Source organism: Sceloporus occidentalis, unplaced genomic scaffold (assembly GCF_023333645.1).
Source record: "Sceloporus occidentalis isolate IW3139 unplaced genomic scaffold, rSceOcc1.0.p SCAF_2, whole genome shotgun sequence".
NCBI classification, from domain to species: domain Eukaryota; kingdom Metazoa; phylum Chordata; class Lepidosauria; order Squamata; family Phrynosomatidae; genus Sceloporus; species Sceloporus occidentalis.
This window is the reverse complement of record NW_028316982.1, coordinates 53,774,191-53,795,828: the sequence shown is the minus strand read 5'-3', so window position 1 is coordinate 53,795,828 and position 21,638 is coordinate 53,774,191. Positions and strand designations below refer to the sequence as shown.

General features: G+C 41.7%; 1 protein-coding gene across 2 annotated transcripts in view; it reads left to right on the top strand.

Moving 5' to 3' along the window:
• LOC149318317 (uncharacterized) overlaps positions 1–21,638 on the top strand; it is a 98,737-nt gene that overhangs the window by 3,329 nt on the left and 73,770 nt on the right. The window contains exon 2 of one of the 2 annotated variants that reach the window (XR_016280019.1): positions 12,476–12,559. The exons of the other annotated variant lie outside the window; for it this stretch is intronic. The gene's annotated coding sequence lies outside the window, so the exon portion shown is untranslated. Of the gene's footprint in view, positions 1–12,475; positions 12,560–21,638 lie in introns of those variants that run through there. 2 annotated transcript variants of the gene reach the window in all.

The following is a 21,638-nucleotide window of genomic DNA, read 5'->3' as shown; positions in this document are numbered from 1 at the left end:
TGCCCAGTTGGATAGAGACATCTATCCATTGTGAAATCCTGGTGCTGCTTCTGTACAGAATCTTTAAAAATCCAAAACAAGAATTGGTATTTGGTGAATGCTTGGTTTGTGCATTTCCATAGTTTGTTAACCCTGTCACACAACTGTCTGACTCCCCTGCTGAGGCATTACCTAGGTTGGTTGCACAAGAAAAGATGAAACGTCTCGCTGGTGCTAGAACATACAGATAGGCAAGATTCTTGACAAAGATAATTTTATTTGTGTGTGTGTGTGGGGGGGCAACTGAATATGACTAGCAGCAATTTAAGAGGTGGTGGGGTTTCCTCTTCTCCCTTGCATGGTTAATTTGAAATGAAAATTAAATTTCAGCACTCTCCACTTTAGAGCAAAAAAGGCTTTATAGTGGAGAGGGGGATACATTTCTGAGGCTACATCTGACTTTCCCAGTTCTATTTCTAAACCCTATTCTGCCCATTCCATCCCCCAAAGGAGTGAATTCTCCATCCTGGAAGCCTCCCAAAAAGTGAATTCAGCTTTTAAATAGTTTGCAAGGCACCCCTGCATTGTTAAACATTTTAAAAATACCTGGTTTTCAAAACCAATCTATTATTTGTTTTTGGAATTTTTTTTTGGCCATTTGTGGGACCCCCAGAGGACAGAAAAGTACCCCTTGATCTGGTTCAGTTGTCCACCCCCACTTTATAGGCATGGGAACCAATGGGGGCTTTTCCCTAGAAGCAAAAACCAATTTTGGTGGAGATTATTTCCTCAGGACCATAGTGGGGTGTGAGGGAGTATTCACCTTCCTTCCCCTTCCATGATTATTCCTTCTCCATTGTTGTTGTTGTTCTTGTTGTGTGCCTTGAAGTCATTTTCCTAAGGAAAACCTATTGTGGGGTTTTCTGGGGCTGAGAACGTGTGACTCACTCAAGGTTAATGGGTTTTCATGACTGAGTGGTGGATAAAACCTTGACCTCCACAGCTGTAGTCCAACACTCAAACCACTACACCACACTCACTCTCATGGTCCTATTTATCCTATTTACAGCTTTTAAAAAACCAAACAAACCTACATGTGATATGAAAGATGAACTTAAGATCATTTATAATTTGATCCTCATATACTTGTGCTGTGCTGTCAGATTCCATGATTTGACTCCCCTGTGGCCTCACAATGAAAGGCCAGCCTACAATAGCAGGCACGCAGAGTGTACCCCACATCATAAGAGGCAATTCAGTTAGCCTGGGATAATTCAGGGGGTATTTGGACCAAGTGGCAGGGTGAAGTGCAGGATGTGCATTAGATGTACAATAGTGGAGTACAGGAAAAGAGAAGATGTCAGGAAAACAAACATCCTGGAAACAACACAGATAGTAAATATTGCACCTGATATTACTATGATACATACCAACAATGTGCAGTGGACCCTTGGTATCCTCTGGCCTTTAGTGCCAGGAGCCCCCATGGATACCAGTTCCATTATATACAATGGCATAGTAAGATGGTGTTCCTTATATAAAACAGCAAAATCAAGCTTTGTTTTTGAAATTTATATATATTTAAAGTATTTTCAAACCATGGATGCTGGAATCTGTGCATAAAAAATCCATGGATACCGAGAGCTGATTGTAGATCTTTAGTGGTGAACCTATGGCACGTGTGCCAGAGATGGCACACAAAGCCATTTTTCATGGCATGTGGAGGGCGGGGAGGAGGAGGAACAGGTGTGTGCCTGTTCCTCCTCCTTCCCAGCCATCCCAGGCCTTCAGCTGTCTCCAGAGAAACTGCTGAAGGCCCAGGAGAGCAGGGGAAGAAGTCACACCCTAGAAGTTTTGACCCCAGAGGGCAGAGGTCCTGTCCCCAGAGGGTAGAAGTCCCATTCCCCCCCCCCCAGACGTGCCACCCCTGGCATTGGGCAACACCTGGTGCCAGAAGGCCTTTTGGTTTGGACACTTGGTCCTTAAAAGGTTCTCCATCACTGCTGTAGATACTGCCTGAAAGGAGCAGAGAATACCTCCACATGCTAAAAATGCTTGATGTTTCTGCTCTTGCATTACAGTAAGTCAAAGCACTTTATCACACTGGAGAAATTGGAAGTTTATCCCATGGTTAATGAAGATAAATCATGGGGTTTAACTTTAATTCATGTGAGATTATCAAACGATGTTGTGAGCAATGCAGCATCCATCCCAACCCAATGAGGAGCCATCCCCAAAATAGTTTAATTTGGTAAACTATCGAATTTACAAATCCTTTTCCCCACCAAAATCGCAGTCAATTCACATTTACCTGTGTGGAATGCATGCCTCAATCGCCATGGGATTGCCTTTGGTAGAAACACTAGTTTCCAAGATCCTTTGAGCTCCAGAGGGTAAGGAAGAAGAGGAGGAAGAGGAGGAGGAGGAGGGCAGTGGGGCCAGGGCAAGGAGATCGAAAGGGGGCAAGTCAAAGGGGAGGAGTGAAGGCAAACCCCCTCTGAAGAAATCTTGCCCTCAGAACCCCATGACAGGGTCTGGCATAAGTCTAAAATGACTTGAAGGCACACATCAACAACGTGACAGCTTTGACAAGAGCTGCTAGAAACAGACTGCAATCACCATGATCCTTTGCTTTGATTTGCCATCCTTTCCTCCCTGCGCAGGCGCAAACATGTTAATTCATGAGAGAAAACTAATCTGGTATTGGCACTGCGTTCTCTTTCGTAAGAATGCTGTTCTGATCCTGTGTGTGATGAGCTAGCACGTAAGTACGTGCATTTTCAAACTGGCCCAACTTTCTCCTTCTTTCGGAATGGTCCTGCATTCTTCCGTGTGAAAAAGTCCAAACTCTTCCAAATCCTGGCTTCCAGCAGAAATAATAATAATAAATATTTATTTATATTCCACCTCTTCCACTTTGAGGATCGAGGTGGGTAACAACAAAGTGAATACAATATACAACAATAAAAACAGCAAGCCCCAAGTCTGGAATGGTACTCCTATTCTCCTCAACCACTTCTCATGCAGGCTAAGGTATAAGGCAGATGATATATCTTGATATCTAATATCTTGAGGGCAACAATTTGAGGAAGACTGTAGTATACTACACTAAATATAAGGTAATGGTAGTAGGTGTTTTTGTATTTGGCTTTTTCTTTAAGGTAGTGCACGTATACAGTACACATACAATGTGCACACAAGGGATATAAGTATTCCTTTATACATTGTTGGATGAAGAAGAGGAGGAGGAGGAGGATCTGTGTCCTTGAAGGAAAAGGCACAGATCTGCATGAGATTTGCCTACTGGTATGTTAACATGTGTGTGTGTGTGTGTGTGTGTGTGTGTGTGTCTTCAACTTTAGAAATAATTTTCTTGTTGTGTACCTTCAAGTCATTTCTGACTAAGACAAACCTATCACAGTGTTTTCTGGGGCTGAGATTGTGTGATTCACCCAAGATTGCCCAGTGGTTTTCCATGGCTGAGTGGAGAATCAAATCATAGTCTCCAGAGTGGCAATTCAATGCTCAAACCACTATACCATGCTGTACAATTATTTGAACTGAAACACAGTGCATCTCACTATAGTAGGAAAACTGTGACCTAATGTCTTGTGATCTTACTCAGCCAATCATCAGATACTGACAGCCTTTCAAACTGTTGGTCTGTAGCAAAGCGGGACAAGTTGTCCTAAATTTAATTGTTAGTCTCAGTAAACCTATTAAATCAGTGCAACTTACATAAGTATTGACTTCCTAAGTTCCTCTTGATTTAATGGGTTTACTCCAGCTGGCACTGAAAACTGGACCTAGATCATTGCTATTCTACTCTTTTGTCAAAGTAAAATATGCAATTCCTTTAAAAACAATTCTGAAAATGCAGGGCAGCAGAATATGAAAATTGTGCCTTGTCATTAGTGGTGACGTAGAGCCTGTTCCTAGATAATTATATAATATATAAATCTACATTGTGTGGGGCACTGATGAAATTATTAAAAGGTTTTTAAAATTTTATTTTAACAGATCCTTGTGGTGTAATAAAAAATGGCTTGGGGATGGAGATGGGGACAGGAGTGGGAACTAGTTTGCACAGCAACAGAAAAAGCACCCATTGAATAGTCCATGGAAAACTGGATTTAAAGGGGGCATATTAGAGGGTAAAAGCTTTGGAAAAATTTCCTCCCCCCCCCCCCCTTTATTTTCTTTTTCTTACTGCTTCGTGGTCCTGGCAAATATAGCTACTGTGCTACCTAGTGCTACTTGATATCTATTTTTCCATTTTTCTCATAGCATAATGCCTGAGTGAGGGTAGGAAACGTCCTCATTCTAATATGGCTTTGGGTATCATTGTGAGGTAAAAAAATGGCCAGGAAAGGGGACAGAACAAATGGTGCTTTGCAGCAGTTGGGAATGCAATTGTTTTCAGATGTTCCTTGGACAAATACCTTGGCTTTGTGTATAGTGGCTAAAAAAAATCCACAACACAGAAAAATGTTGTATGTCTGTGGTTTTATAGCAGGTGAGCATGATGTTTCTTTCAGCTGAGTCCTAGTGGACACATCTCCTATGCAACAACAGAAGGAAAACAAGAGCATCACCCTATTTTTGACAATACAATTTTGTATTGTGGTGTAGTGGTTTGAGTGTTGGACTATAACTCTGGAGAAGAGGGTTCAATTTCCCATTCAGCCATGAAGCCCACTGGGTGACCTTGGGCAAGTCACATGCTCTCAGCTTCCGTAGAAGGCAAAGACAAACCTCCTTTGAACAAATCTTGCCAAGAAAACCCCATGATAGGGTCACCTTAGAGATGCCATAAATAAAAAATGACTTGAAGGCACACAACAACAACAGCAAACCAATGTATGAAACTAGTATGGTTTGAGTGCAGGATGTCTGAAGGAATGTATCTCCCTCTATGAGATTCTCCCAATTAAGATCATTGGGGGAATGCTCTTTTCTGAGTCCTACTGCCTTCTCAAATAAGTTTGATGTGTGCAAGAGAGAGGGCTTTCTTGCTGGATGCTCCCAGACTTCTGAGACCCTTCTTAAGAGTGCTTTCAATCTATTCTGGTTTTATTACTGTTCACTGCCTTGAGCCCACTACTGGGTAAAGGGCAGGATATAAATGTATAACACAACAATAACAACAACAATTTGGGGGGAAAGTAAAGGTCCTGTACAATATCCCCTTCCTGATCTGGGGCACAACACAAGTGTTCCCTTTCAGTAATATACCTTGGAATCTATTTCAGACCTAGGTCGGGTGGACCTGAAGTGAGACCACCCCAGTTTGTGTGTTATGAAGGCCCTTCAATCCAAGGTTTTCTCTTTTATGCTCGCCATCCTGTCAAGTTTATTTTTTGAGGGGGAAAAAAGAACAGAGAAGGACTCTGATCATTTGCCTCCATGGCAAAGGTTGAATTTTCCTAAGGAACAAAATATGCCAAAATAGATAAAATGCTTTCCTTCTTTCTTTCCATGACGTGCATGCTTCGGTGCTGAGAGGCAACACTATTTCAGGCATGTTGTATTATTTATATCTAATCATATTGCACTATATTCATTTTAGAATTATGTACAGATATGTACACACACACACATGGCTTGGGAAAGTTACCTTTTTAGACTTCAACTATCAGAATCCACAGTCAGCATGACCACTGGTTGACCACCCCCTTCCCTACAGCCTTTCCCTTCTCCTTTTGTGTCTTGTCTTTTTTAGATTGTAAACCTGAGGGCAGGGAAATCTCTGGTATTAGATTGAGAATCTAATAACATGGTATGGTGGGTGGGGGTAGGGAGGGAAGATGAACAATCAGTGTGATATGAAGGCTCAAAAGAAATCTCAGAAACATTTGGAAGAAGTCCAAAAACATTTTCTGGTAAGAAAAATGGCAAGCTAGGGGGAAATGGGGGGAGGGGGAGTTACCAGAGGTGACTGATAACTTCCATGTTGATGGGATGGTGGATCTGCTTTGGGTTTAAATATGAACTATAAAGCAATGATACAAGGTTCTGACTCTTACTGCTGGATTAGGTTGAGTGTTTTGGAAAGGTCCTTAAAATTCATACCAAACCCCAGAGCAGATTCACTGTCCCACTGGCATGGGAGCCATTAGCTCCGTCTGGATCTAGGGCTTTTCTTATAAATGCAATTTAGGAAAAGGCAACTAAGCATCCAGGCAAGACATAAGTAAGAATCATTATCACTCAGTCAGCATATCAAGAATACCTAGGGACAGTTGAGAGTGGGGAAGTCTGATCTCCACCCATTAGTATCTGCTGCCTGGGCCAGCTACTGCATGTGTGTTGTGTGCCTTCAAGTTGTTTCGGATGCATGATGATGCTAAGGCGAACCTATCTTGGGGGGGTTTCTTGGCAAGATTTGGATCACATCATGGCTTTGATGCTGTTAAAAGCACTGTCCTTGCTAATAGCATCACAGAGATGAAAATCAATAGTTTATTGCTGGTATTATTCCTTTGTTTCTGTTAGCTACAGAGGAGCCCTTGGGTGGATCCAGAAATCATCCATTACCTCATCCCCATGTGGTTTTGATTTAAGTTTCCTAAAAGCCATATTGCAAAAACAGTGGAGATTTCCAATTACTATTAACTGGCTAATTTCTTTAATGGATTTAATTAATCGTTCCCATTCACTTTTAAGAACTATTAAAGAATAAATGAGTCATTTGTTTGCTTGCTAGCAGACTACCTTGCAGGAGCAAAATATAATCCCATCTCTGCTGAAATTTACAACTATGGCAATTGGTAATAACACTTCAGACTTACAGCAGATCCTATCAGTCTGTCTCTGACTGTGAGGGCATTATGACACAAAAAGCCTCTTGTGACCCAAGACATGCAGTGTAGTCCCTTACACATCTGTTTGAGTTCAGTGGGACTTGCTCTCAAGTAAGTGTTTAGAGTGTGTAGAGCCTCAGCAAGCAGTTATCTTCAGTTCAGACAGGTAATCAGATATTGGAATGATTTGCTGTTGTTGTGTGCCTTCAAGTCATCTCAGTTGCAGTAACCCTAATGTGACCCTATCACAGGGTTTTCTTGGCAAGATTTATTTAGAGATATGTTTGTCTTTGCCTTCCTCTGAAGCTGAGAGAGTATGACATGCCCAAGGGTCATCCAGTGGGTTTCCATGATAGGTTCGTTTTAGCATCCTTAGTCTGAAACAACTTGAAGGCACACAACACACATACAGTAGCTGGCCCAGTCAGTCGATCAAATCCTAGTCTCTATAGTTGTAATCCAATGCTCAAACCACAACACTATACTGGCTCTCATGGAATGATTACCTTTTTGTAATCTCCCAGAATCCCTCATGCTGGTTGGAAGATTCTGGGAGCTGTTGTCCAAAACTTTCCCAGGATCAGCAGTACCTGTCCAGGAAATATCCCTTGAGTTCAGGGGACTGGGATTTCTGCCCCCATTATCCGGTTAGTTGAAAAGGATGGGGGAACAGCACTATAAACCATCTCTGTTTCAGTTGTGTATCCTCCAACATTTCACAGATGAAAACTAGGATATATGTGGCCAAGCAATATCAGAGTGTGGTCAAGATAGCAAAAGTTATTAATGGGGAATAAAAGCCAAGCCAGGAGAAGCCTTAGTAATTTGTCTGAGCTCCCTGATAAAAGCAAGGTCCTTTCCTCTTCTCTCCCCTTGAGTTTTAAATGAGTGCAAACTACTTTTGTACTTTGAACTCATGGGTCATTCCCGCTTACATATAATCCGAGCCCTGATCCGGCTCCGTTCTGCTTCCCCCGTTGACATTATAAAACAGATTTTTTTTTCTCATTGCCAGTGAAATCACTTTATTTTGCCACCACTGTCGTCCCCATTTGGACTGCTCATATGTCAATCATCCAGACTCCTCCCCAGCACCACTGGAGCAAGGGGTGGTGGCGCAGCAGCAGTGCGGCCAGCCAAGGCAGCTCTGATCCAAGGGTGGCAGCGGCGAGGGAGGCACACGGGGGTCCCTCTTGGGCCTCTGCCACTCTTGGATTGGGTGATCCAAGAGTGGCAGCGGGGAGGGAAGAGGAGGAGGAGGAGGCAGGAGGAGGATGATGATCAGGGGCTTGGAGCTTGGGGCCTGGCGCAAGGAGGAGGAGCAGCAGGAGGGGAGGGGAGACTTTTTCTTTAAAAGAAATAAAAAATAATCACAAAATCGGTAGAATGGTTTAGCAGCTACCTGACTTTGCAGACAGCTGCTTTGCTAATCTATCAATTTTGCAATTAATTTAATTTTAACTTTTTTAAAAAAGGACCCAAAACTGGGTGTATGTGTGACATCTCTGGGGATGGATGGTACACACCCCTCTGCCATTTGTCCCTCCCCATTGTCTTCTTTTCGGAAAGAATCGATTCTGATCTGGTGTTCCCACTGTTAGGAATTGCGTCATAATCAATTCTTCCCCAAATAACCTCTAAAAAATGGCTATCAAATTAAACAATTTTTGTTTGTTTTTTTGTGTTTGCTCCACGTTTTCCCCACTGGAATCGATCCAATGAGGATCAGAATCAATTTCTAGTGGGAACTAGGGTCATATAGCTCGAATCAGAATTCAGAGCTTTTGGTAGTCGGAACGACCCCTCAGCTTGCAGAATTTGAAGTAAGCAGAGAAGAAAGAAGGAAAGTGGCAGGAGAAGGACAGAATCTGGGACATTTGGAAAGTTGCTGAAAATGTGGGGTGCCAAAGGCTTAATCAGGACTGTCCTGCCAAACTGAGACTTTTGGAGGGTATGCTCTTTGCATCTTTTCACTAACAACAGCTGATTGCAGCAGTAGTGTTTCAGCCCACTGGCAGTGATATTTTAGCTCAGAAACATAAAATGCTAATCTGATTATATAATCAATAAGAGTGAGCAAAACTTGCTTTTGCAAGATCAAGGGGACCCTATGGTTGCAGCTAGTTGTATCAGACTGGTGATGTGTTTAAAGTGCTTTCCCTGTACAAACATTAATCCCATAAGAATTATTATTTTATTTATGGCTCACATTGTTACCTTGCCTTTTTTGCAATGTACATGTGCCTCCCCACTTCATCCTTGCAGGGCTGTGAGGTGAGTCAAGCAGAGAGAATGTAACCAAGCCAAAGTTGCCCAGTTGTTCAGTTCCAACTGAAAATGCCAACCATTATACCATGCTGGTTCTCTTTTTATGGCTTTTAAAAAGAAGCTTTGCAAGCTTAGCCTAGAACACTGGAACACTGCTACTTCTTAGTGATCAATTGGATAGAAACTGGCCTTTACACTTTTACTAATGTCTCTTCACACGTAAAAGGAGTTAGGCAGTTTATTATGAAATGGAAACTGAAGATTCAAGGCGAAACCCTGGAATGTTTCTGAGGGTGCCATGTCCACATAGACTGAGCCCTTCCCACATGGGTCCAGACCTGTGGGGAAATTTAGATAGAGAGTTTATTTTAGCCTTCTTTTAGCTCTTTGTGTAATTTTTTGTGACTTCCTCACTTTGGCACTTTAAGCACAAACATTTTGCAGATCTATTAATAGTATTACATTTGGATTCTACCTTTCTTTCCAGGAATCCAGGCTGGCACACATGGGCCAGAATGTGAGTGGTTGCACCTTCGCCAGTGGGAAGGCAAGAAAAATCTGCTGGCTCCAAGCAACCTGTTTTTTCAATGCTTTGCTTCCTTCACAGCCAGAGCACCCACCACATTTTCCTTCTTGCTGACACTGCCTTTGTTAGTATCATTGTATCAGCATAGCATACAGCAGAATTATTCCCTTTTATCCCCACCACTGTGAGACAGGCTACTCAGTAAACTTCATGCCTTGAGTGCCAGTCTGAACCAAAGTATACCCTGTCCCAGGGCACTTTCATACTATACAGTTATAGCACTATGATGCCACTGTAACTGCCATATAGTCCTAGGGTTTGCAGGATGGAAGGTCACTAGATCTCTCTGGCAGAGAATTCCATAGGATACAGCCATGGCAGTTAGTGGAATTATAATGCTGACAGTTGTGCAGCATGAAAGGATACCTTGTAGTTTGAGGAAGGACCTAGAGCTCTTTTGCAGAAAATTCTTAATGTCTCATTAAACTACAAATCCCAGGATTCTATAGCATGGGACAATAGTTACTAAAGTGGAATCATAGGGTTATAACTATATAGTGGGAAAGATCCCGAAATCCAACAATCTGGAGATTATCAGATGGGGTGGGGGAGCTGAGAGTAAAAGACATACTCCCAGCATAATCGTGTGATCACGCTGAAAATTTCCAGACACATCGTGCTCATCCAGGACTTATCCTACGAAGATCCAGGAATGCTCCTGCAACTAAACCATTCCCGGGACTTCCCTGGGACCTATCATGACCTATTCTTTTAAAAGTGACTTTTCACTCTCCTTCTCTCTGACACTCTTTCCTCCTGTTTCCAGGGGACTGTTAGGAGAAGCCAAAGGTCTGAATTACTCATCTGTAGAAAGACTGAAGATTGCCCTTCACTCCACTATACAACATGGGTTCTTTTCAGGGTGTGCTGAACCTATCCAGTTTGTCTTAATGGGTGTGTCTGGGATTTGGCTAATTCCCCAGTCATCGAACTGGGTTGATTCAGCCAAATTCAGGAGGTGTCTGAGATTTTCCAAAGAGTACTAAATCCAAATCTGAACACTCTTGATGATGGGCTTGCAAACTGGGTTCAGAAAGACATAGCAGAAACAGAGGGCTTATTCAGAAAAGAAAAAAGTCCCTGCAATTATTGAAATATTCCAATTTTTGCTTGATTGGATTTTATTTGTATATTCATGATTTTGCATTCAAACACTTTCTAGGTTTGTTTCCTTTGGGTTCTTCCTCCTCCCCTTCCTTCTGATCACATGACATATGTCACCTCAGCCCGCTACAGATAAGCAGAAATCCCCATCCTCGGGCTAAAATTAGGGTTCGGAATCACACAGCAACTACACGCTTCTGAACCCTAATACAGAATGGTGGCGCCATCATGGTGGCCTCCTGTTCACACGGGGACTGCCATGATTATGCAAGCACCACACAGTGTCCAGACGTCACTGGCAGGAAGTGGCATCATGGTGGCACCCTTTCCTGTTTGCGGAGCTGCCAAAAAGAAGCCGCTTTAGGCAGCTTCTTTTTGGCAGCACGTCGGTGCTGCAGTGTGCAGCTGCTGCAGCACCAACTCAGGGCAAAGATAGGCCACACGGACCTGCCCGTCTGTTGAGCCCCCTCTTGAGTCATAAGATGATTGAGAGGTTGACCGTTACCAATTTCCATTGAGCTCTTTTTAATTATTATTCAGGAGTTATAGTCAAGCTGTTAACATGCTTTAACAAGATTATACCAGTTAAGCATTATGATAATTTTCTTTTATTGCTAGCATTTCTCTTTCCCTTAACTGATTTCATTGAATCTGGATTCCGGCCGGCGGGGGGGGGGGGAGTCACAATATTTCTTGGCCGTGTCCATCTTAGCTAGTTCCAATAGCCATGGAAAGGTACATTTCATTTATGGAAATAATGGGTTAATGTAAACTGACCTGGGAAGTGGGAATGAAAAGTCCTTGATAATGCTGGAAATATTTCAGGATACAGAAAATGTCATGTTTGTTGTGTTCCTTCATGCTGTTTCCAACTTATGGTGACCCTAAGACAAACCTATCACAGGGTTTTCTTGGCAAGTTTCTTCAGAGGGGATTTGTCATTGCCATCCTCTAAGGCTGAGAGTGTGATTTGTCCCAGGTTACCCAGCGGGATTCAAACCCTGCTCTTCAGCATCATGTCCAGTGCTCAAATCACTGCACCATGGCTCTCAAAAGCAGCTTCAAGTCATCACAGATGAGGTAGTGCTACAGGACTGAAACTCAGCCTAGCCAGAATAGTTTATGGCCAGAGGTTGTGGAGCTGGGGTCCAACAATATCAAGAGGGCCACAGGCTGGTCATCCCTGATGCACCTTTTCCCTTTACTCATGCATGAGTAAGTGTACCTGGTGATAAATCAGCTCAAAAACTGAATTTGGGAGGGAGAACTCCATTACAGGAACCTAGTTCCATGACAACAATATTCTGCCTTTGGTCTTCAATTCATGCTACACTGAATACATCCCCAGAAATAACTATCAGTCTTTTGACATTTGGAACTGGTGGCTGGAATTTTTCTATGCATTGCAATGATGTTGCTGTGGTATCCCACAATGCACTGCTGCAAAAAAGACTGTTCAATTTATGGGGGGGGGGGGGGGCTTTGACCCAATTGACAAATGCCACTGCCTATACCATATGTATAGCAGGATTATATATGCTCATTCACATAAAAGGATCCTTTACAGTTGGCTGTATCCTTTTGCCCTGAGGCCTAATGGAGCCTAGAGATTGATAGGTAACTGGTACACTAAGGCATTCTTTCCCAATGATTATGGCACCATTTATTTCAAAAGTTGTTTGTCTTCATACATCGATGATACATAATCATTTTATTCTACCATATTAATCTTTAGCATGCTCTGTAGTCTGAAGAACATGGCATCAGGAAAACTGATCTCAGTGACCGAGAGCTGGCAGTTCATTATGAAGTACTGCCACGACCAGAACCTATCAGAATACCGACAGTTTGACAAGGTTGCCTGCAGCGGATGAGATATTTTGTGAGATGTCTTGGAAAATATCAGTGGTTCTCTGGATCTGATACTCCCAGCTGTCTATGAATTTAATAAATTCCTCAGCCAAGCGGAATGGTCTTTAATACTTAGAATCTGTTCACAGCAATGCACAAGCTACCCATGTAACTATATTTGATGGAATGGCTTGCTTTGCTTGGAAAAAATGTATTTTGATGAACACTTTGAGTATATGTCATTGAAAAATCACATGAAAGAGCAAGGTATAGAAAAAGCCAAAAGCCCATTTCAAGCTCCACGTTAGGTTTCTGACTGAGACACAATTAAGTAGCTTATTATCCCATTCTGTTAGATAGGTACCTGACAAGGATTTTCTGCACATCATATTATTATTTATATGAATGATATGGTCCCATATCAAAGGACACACAATAAAACTTGAAACATTTGTGGGCATTTGTTCCACTTCAGAACAATGACTCAGAAGTTGGTAACAGTGACAATTGTACCTGGCATATTGTTATCTTAACATTTTACAAGTAGGTAAGCATTTTGTATGTTGAGAAAGTTATAAAGCAGGCATCTATAATTACCCATAAAGTAAACAAATATATACACTTGGTTACTAAGGCACCAATTTCATTGGGAGTTGGGGACTCCCTATCCCATCCACATCTTTCAAAAGCTTTCATATTAGTTATGAAACTCATCTAGTGCCGGGGGGTTGGGTGGGAGGGAAGAAACTTTGCGAAGGCATATATTTATAACATTTTTGCATCTCCTCTCCATTCTGTGGTCTTGTCAAAAAGAGAGAGAGAAGGTGGAGAAAAGAAGGAAAGGAAAGCCTGTTTATCTAAAGAAATGTATTATTTTTCATCAACCCTAGCTACTTATTATGCATGGTTTTGGATGCCCACTAGGTACTCACTGACTTTGTTGGTCACGATTTTTAAGCAGAGTGGCAAGGATCTGAAAGCACTAATGTTCCTGAAATAATTGCCTGAGTAGAACACCTGCTGTGGATTTAATGGCCACTTCAGCTACACCTACTGTACAGCTGGGCTTAGAGCTCAGTGCCTAAAAGCTACTTATGTATGTGCAAAAAATAACTAACAGGCTCTGACTGGCAGGTAACAACTGGCACGCAAGCCTTTCCCCTCGCTTCCTCCCTGCTGCAACTCCTTTGAACACCAGGGCATTATGCCAGATGGGAGTTTGATTTGTTGGCTTTGATTGTGTGCTCTCTACAGTCTTTTCATATTTTGGGGTTCTATTATTGTTAGATGCTGAGTAACAAAAGCAGGATAGGAAATAGGCCATTAAGTGTATGGAAGAGAAGGGTTACATTGAAGTCATATAGCACCACTGCGGGTCAAATATGAGCAAACTGCTATTCCTAATTCCAGAAAGTACTGCCTAATTGGGTTTAACGTGATCCCAAGTGTGAACATAATCCCCACCCAGCCATGGAAAACCACTGGGTGATCTCAGCTTAAGAGGAAGGCAATGGCAAACCACCTCTGAATAAATATTGCCAAGAAATTCCAACCATAGGTTGGAGTCAATTTGAAGGCATATAGCAACAAAATATGACCCCATGCAAACTGTGGTTTAGCTCCAGATCATGGACACAAGGTTCAAGGTTTAGCTCTGGGATATATGAAGAGAGTATTTCTGAGCATGTCAGGGATGACTTTATTAATGAATAAGAATAATCAGTGTATGCACATTTGGAATTAAAGACAAAACTTTCAGGTTAAAAGGTATGGCCTCCCAGAAGGATAAATGTTCGGGAGGTTGGGGAGGGCAGGGGCCAAGAAGACTTGGATCTCATCGATATTTGGATTGCAAACCATCTGAGAAAATTGCACGTGTTACCCATAGATACAGAATGGAATATTAATGAGACAGCTTTATATTTACTTCTTCTTCTTTTATTGCTAATCTAGTCCCAAGTCGGGAAAATCAAATAGGTCCTTATAAGTTGAAAGGCAATCATGAGAGGTCACATCTAAAGTTGTACTATGCTTTTAAGGAATTCAGTCTGGTTTTGTATGTTTGTGTGCATTTCATGTTTTAAAAGTTTTTATCCATTGAACATTAGCTCGGGTGCACAGATGGGTTGAGAGGCAATAGATAAATGCTTTCAATAAATAAATAATGAATAAATGATAGAAAAGGTACTTTGTGTGTCAAATGGTATAACTGCTGCCTGTTGCTTTTGCTCACCCCTCCTTTTTTTTTTTTTTTTTGGCGAGACTTGTGGATGGATGGAGTATTTGTACCTCTCCAACTTTTTTTACAGACATTTTCAGGTATTAGTGGGACATACAGCACACACATGAAAACAATTAGCTTGTAGGAAAAGGATATGTCTGTTTGCAGGCCTTTTTGAATAGGAGCAGTACAACTGGACAGACAATCTAAGTAAAGGGGATACCTCAGTTAACAAAGTAGGTGTGTTTCTGGACACTACTTTTTACACAGAAACCTTGGTACCAGAAGCATAATAGCATGGAAAGAATAGGGCAGTTCAACATGTTTCAACAAACCTTGGGGCCATTCAGACTACCTTTTAGCCCGAATCCCAAACCGGATTAAAAGTGGGAAGTTCCCACTGGCGCCAGTTTTCACACACCAGGATTTGGGTTTTGCACGCCCGATCTGGGGCAAATCCCCCATAGAGAGGGTTTTCTGAAAGTGTTTTTCCCCCGTTTCTTTTGGGAAAACCTGCTTCTTCCAGGGTGCTGGCAAATGTGAACTTGGCACTGATCACGATCAGGTCAAGTTCAGGGGGAGGGATAAAGGTCAGAGGGTGGATAGTGGGCAGAACATGCCTCCCCTCTCGCACCAGTTGCTTTGCAAGCGGCATTTTTTTAAAAAAATATTTGTGTGTGTGTGTGACAGAATATGTGAATGCGTGTGCTTCATATGTTTCCCTTTCAAATTTGGCAAATTGACAGAATCTGTGAATGCTTGTGCTACATAGGTGTGTATATGTACACACATTGTGTTACATATATGTGACTGGGGTTGGCATTGGGGTGAAAAGAGAAGGGAAGGCAAGAGGATGCAAAGAAGAGGGAAGGATAGATGGCATTATGGGGTGGGAAATGGAGGGAATGCAAGAGAATGCAAATAGGAGGGATTCTGAAATGACCTGAAGGCACACAACACATGCACATACACAGCTGGAGGTTTTTAAATTTGGCAAGTTGACAGATTATGCAAACACTGCTGCCAGTTTTTTTTTTTAAAAAAAAGGAGGGGGAAAACACCCATTCCATTGGCCAGTGGTTGTAAGTGTCCTGGACTACGGCCAGCACAAGTCCAAACAAACGCTGATAAGGTGTTGCAGCAAGAAAGGAGCTAAAAGGCAGTCTACAGACCTTTTGGTTAGTCCACAAGAAGCACACCAGTAACAAAGCCAAGGTTAGGATTCTAGAGTCCACAGAAGTCAGTTCTGTCCAGGGTCAGGGCAGCCAGAAGGTAGCAAAAGTCCAGTCCGTTCCAGAGTCAAGGGTCCAAGGCAAACAAGGGTTCAGGGAAGCAAAAAGCCAGTGCTGACAGTAATCAACCAGAAGGAAACTGCAATAAACTCTGGCACCGAGTCAGCATCTCCCAGCTCATTAAATAGGAGACGCTCTCTCCGGTGCCATCTGAGGCTTGTTTGCTAATTGCCTCTCAGCAATTCTCTTGGACCGACACACGCAAGCACTCTCAGCCCTGTGTTGCTTAAAAGGAGGAACCTCTAGGCTTGGTTCTTCCCCAGAGTCACCACTAGGCTGCTGAGCCTCAGGAGGAATCCCTCCAGTGCTAGGACCTGGCTGAGCTTCCTCCTCTGGGGCTGGGAGGTCAGGGCTGGCGTCTGGCAGGGCAGGATTAGGACCTGGTATAGCCTCCAACTCCTCTTGCACTTGAGGAGCCACATCCTCCTCCTCATCCTCTGAGTCCTGCTCTTGGCTGGCCATGACAGTAGGAGACATCACCTTTGATGAAAGTGGAAGTGAATTTGATTGACAACAAAGGAGGCTCCATTTTAAAGCTCTGCTGCAAATGTGAACTTCAGTGAGGCAAATTGCATCGATCAAGGTAAAGGGTAGTGGGAACTTCTTTCCAGGGAGATTCGCTACCAGATTACCAAAGTCGACCTGGTTCCACCCAGGGCAAATTCCCCAGTGAGAATGGGGCCATAGCATTCAAAACTAACAATATGAATGTGTGAACAAAAACATTTTGAACCTCCTGGGGATGACTTGAAAGCTTCCACTTTTCCTTTGATTCCCACTTTGGTGACCAAATTTATATCTGTGCTTCTTTAATTGCTGGGGATAACTAGTGAGGCAAGCTTATCTGCTGTTCTCTTTTTTCTATTTTGCTGTTCTTGCATGCTCAGCAGCAGAATCTGAAGAGAGCTGCTGTTTACCTCTCTTGTTGTATGCAGGCATATGAAACTACAATAGAGCCAGTAACATCAGAAACACACACACACACAGCATTTTTATGGCAGATACATTTCTCCACCCCAACACCAAAAGTTTATGTCTCTCCAGGCTTCTTGCAATATCTTCCCAATCCCAATGCTGCCAAAAATATGGCTAGCTAGAAAGATAACAAGGAAGAATGGGGAGCTGGCTGGGCATTTAAAAAACTAAAAAGGAGCTTCACTATTACAGGCTTTATTAACTGAGATATGCCTATAGTTATTCTGGGCAGCCCTATTTTATGTCACCATAGAGGTAGCTGATGCTCTCCTCCCACTAAGGTGCTAGGGTTTAAAGTGCCACCTCATCGTGGCCCATGGATATTTGTGGAAGGGTGTTCCTTGTCTTCCTTAGAATTTTTAATTCATTTATTTTAATGTACGCCAAGTCAGATGCACATCCAGGAAGTTATCAAAAGGCTTAGATCTCTTAGAGCACATCCGTTGAGAGTCTAACTACCAGCTGTCTGTTCCATGCACTATCCTGGAAGACAGCCTTCCTGTGCCATCAGGCAGCTCAGATGAATGGTGCTTGACCTGATCTAATGATGACATTTCTGAAATTTGACAAGATTTGGATACCTTAAAATACAATGACAGTATAAATCTGTGGAAAAGCGGTATACAAATAAAAAAATGTATTATAAGTTTACATAAATAAGTTCTTTGTTTTGGCACAGCTTTAATAGCTTGCTTGCAATATGTTCCAGGCTTTAAAAACTAAAATATTCTGCTTTTTACAATATGGAAACAGCAAGAGACAGCTTTTATTATGCAAATTACTATGTTTATCAAACATTTGTGTTAGGTTTGAAAATTAATGAGATGGTGTTAAATGATAGAAATTTAGACAGTAATTTGTTGCCATTAACACTAATAATGGAATAATTGGTTGGTTTATAGTTAGCCAATTCATTATTTAAATTCTGGTTGCCATGACAGACCATGACATTTACAGGAGGTTGTCACTACCAAGGCATTTTTTGTTATTGGCATATTCAAAGTCCTCTTAAAAAAAAACAAACCTTAATTTCCTCTAACCTGGAATTCCCCCCTCCCCAGATGGATGACAAAGCTCTTAATGTGAATGTTGCCCGATGGTGATGAGACTTCAACACATCTGAAAGCTGTCAGTTTATAATATATTCAGTTAAGTTTTGTCACTGATTTGCTTTTCTCTTCTCTTTTTAGTTTTTTTTCCCTGTCTTCTTAAACATGTACATTGTACAAATACCTTGTTTGTTGAAGGTTAATAAAGAACAGTGTTAAATGTTAGTAAAGAATAATGACTGGCATCCTGTTTAGCAGTTATGAGATCATAAAGCATTTTTATGATCTCGTAATTTGGGAGATTCAGTATTTATTATCTATTATGGTTGTTAACAGATGAATGTAACCCCAAAAACCTACCCCATAAATTAGGCAACATCCCAGCTGAAAGCTTTCTGAGGTGCTTCAGATTCCAGTATCAGGAAATGAAGACTTCAGTTTTATCCAAGTTGTGGTGTCCATTGAGAAAAGCAATTGCAGCAGAATCCTGAAGGGTTTATCCATCTGCCTGTTTTAATTCTTTCTGTGGCTGGGAATGCACTGTAGGCATCATTTCCCATCACACATATCTGCAGTTGGGGCACTGCCTGTCTTAAGATGCAGTTTTTTTGATGGATGGACTCTATTAAAGAGATCACGAGTATTAGTTTGCAGGAGCTGGGCAAAAGCAGTGGAGGACTGGGGGGTCTTGGAAATGTCTCATCAGCTGGGTTACCATGGGTCGAGATTGATGCTAAGGCAGTTAACAACAACAAAAACATCAAACCTGCAGAAGTACCTGCAGCAATGCATCTCCATTGTCTGCCAATGTGGAATCTTGGCCAATATGTTAATACAGTACTATCTAAAGGACACTGATGCATTCTGTGGCTGACTACAAATATCAGCCAGTGAATTAATGCTGCAGAATTCTTAATCTGTTTCTAGCAGTGGGTAGTATAATACTTCTGGAAGTTCATAAACACCCAGTGTTCATACATCAGTTCATTTTCTACTGTTTTTTATTAATTCCTTTCATATGCATGAAGAAGCAAACTAATTGACAGATGGGCAGACTATATAGCAAATTGGAATATGAGACGATATTCCAAGTGATCTTGTTTTGAAAGCAATGACATTAAATCCAATATGGAAGGACAAGTGTAAGCAGTATTATGTTTCAGAAAAGAAATGTCAAATGAAAAAAAGAGCTTAAATTAGGGCTAAATCCAGTGGCTATTCCCAACTAGAGTAGATGCATTAAATCAGTGAGACTTACATATTTATTAAACAAGTCTCATTTATTCAATGGCCTTACTTGTTTGAGACTATTAAGAATTGGATTTAGTCCAGGTGTGGACTTCCAGACATTAAATTCCAAGTCCTAGCTGGCATAGCTAATTGTGAGGTATGATGGGATTTGCCATCTAATGATGTGTGGAGGGGTACATGATTTCCACCCCTGATAGATCAGGTATAGGAATCAACAAGCCCTCCAGATGCTGTTGAACTGAAATTCCCAGGCGCCATAGCCAGTATTACTGATGGCGAGGAACAGTGGAGGCTGCAGTCCAATAACGTCTGGTAGGTCACAATTCCCACCCCTGCCACAGATATCAGTATTAAATAAAATTAGAATAATATTCTAGATTATCAGACATGCATAACAGATGTGGTTTTTTGGACATTAAAAAAAGAGAGAAAGAAGCAGTAAATGCTGTTCTAGAACTAAAACATATTTCATAACTGTGCTGACCTCAGAATTGGTCATATCTCAAGTGCTACATTCAATTTAGAGCACACTTAAATCTGGAGAAGGCTCAAAGAGAACAATAAAGATGATGGATTCATAAAGCAAGGTTTAAAAAGGAAGCAAAAAAAAAAAAAAAATCCTGGCCATGGTCAGTCTTGTGGATTTTAAGAAAGGACAAACCATTCCCTGATATTTCGCTGCTGTTCTAAGATGAGATTTCATCTGAGTGGACACAATTAACAGGAGAAGTCAGAGAAAGGCACAGAAAACATACTTGTCTAATCATTGTGAATTTGTGCAATAACACATTGTATCAAAGGACGCTTAGGGCATGAATACTTGAAGTTCATTTTTTTAAAATGTAAGACAATGGCCTAATTACCCAAGAAAACAAATTTAAGCCTTGAGGATAACTTGGAGGCATTTGCAGCCTGGCCACTTCTGGGAATGAGTCCCTCTGGAGCAGCAGCAGTGAGACCCTTCTAAAGGAGGGTGTAGTGAGCAATTCTATTTTGAATTCTTTGCACCCCTGGGACAGTGAGAGCCAATGTGACATAGTGGTTTGAGTACTGGACTATGACTCTGGAGACTAGGATTCAATTCCCACTCGACTGTAAATCCCACTGGGTGACTTTGGGCAAGTCTCTCCGTCTGAAGCGAAGGCAGTGGCAAAACCTCCTCTAAACAAATCTTGCCAAGAAAACCTCCTGATATGTTTGTCTTAAGATCACCATGTATTGAAAACAACTTGAAACTGTCCAAGGCCTTGAAACTAGTCTGATACCTTGAATGTGAGGAGGGGCAACGCCTCCTTGCCAGTGTGGAAATTCAGCTACTGAAGAAGGTGAATCATCTTGACTTTTGTCTCAAGCAACAAAATATCTTGGGCTGGCACTGAACAGGAGAGAATGTGATTCTTCTGCATTTATTTTATTTAAAACTGAGAATAAACTAAAAATCACTTTGTCTAAATGTATTTGTTGTTCACTGAAAAAAAGGGCAAGGGCGAGTGCTTTGAAAGGGCCTGAGGCTGTTCTGTAAATCTATGGAAATACCAATGGCACTGAAGTCTCCTTTCAGTTTTTATTGTTTCTTATTCTGATTTTCCTCATTCTCCATGTTAAAAATGTTGACCATGTTTTCTCTTGCTATCACAGTTATTACCTCTGTAGCTCTATAGCTTCTATGGTGGAGACAGACATTTTAAATAAAGTATTTCTTATTCATTACCATACTATAGTTATACCACTGTGCTGGTTGCTGCTTCTAGGACAGAAGATATGAAATTACTAAGTGCAGCACTCTGTGTGTGTGTGTGTGTGTGTGTGTGTGTGTGTGTGTGTGTGCATGTGTATGTTGGCAGACAAACATAAAGCCAACTTTTAACAGAGGGACAAAAACAAAAGGATGTTCTGCAAGGAAGCCTGTAACAAAAGCACTTTTCTTTAAAAGATACCCTAGAATGGAGGGTTGGGGGAGGAGTGCAAGCCTTCCAAAGATTAGGTTCCGAATGACTGGGACCACAAAGACTCTTATGTAGTTGACCCCCTCAGGAAGTATTGAACAAAAGTGCACTAAATAATAATTATTCTGCTATTGCTTCCATGATATTTAGATTGTGACCAGCTTCAAATGGATGATGTTCAGTGGTGAGGGGAGGAGATGATGATTGCTTTAATGCAATATATTGGTTTTCACTGTTGTGCAAAAACATACCGTAATTGCAAGTTCTCAACATTAATAATAACCTGCTTGCCCATGTTGAGCCACTGACACCC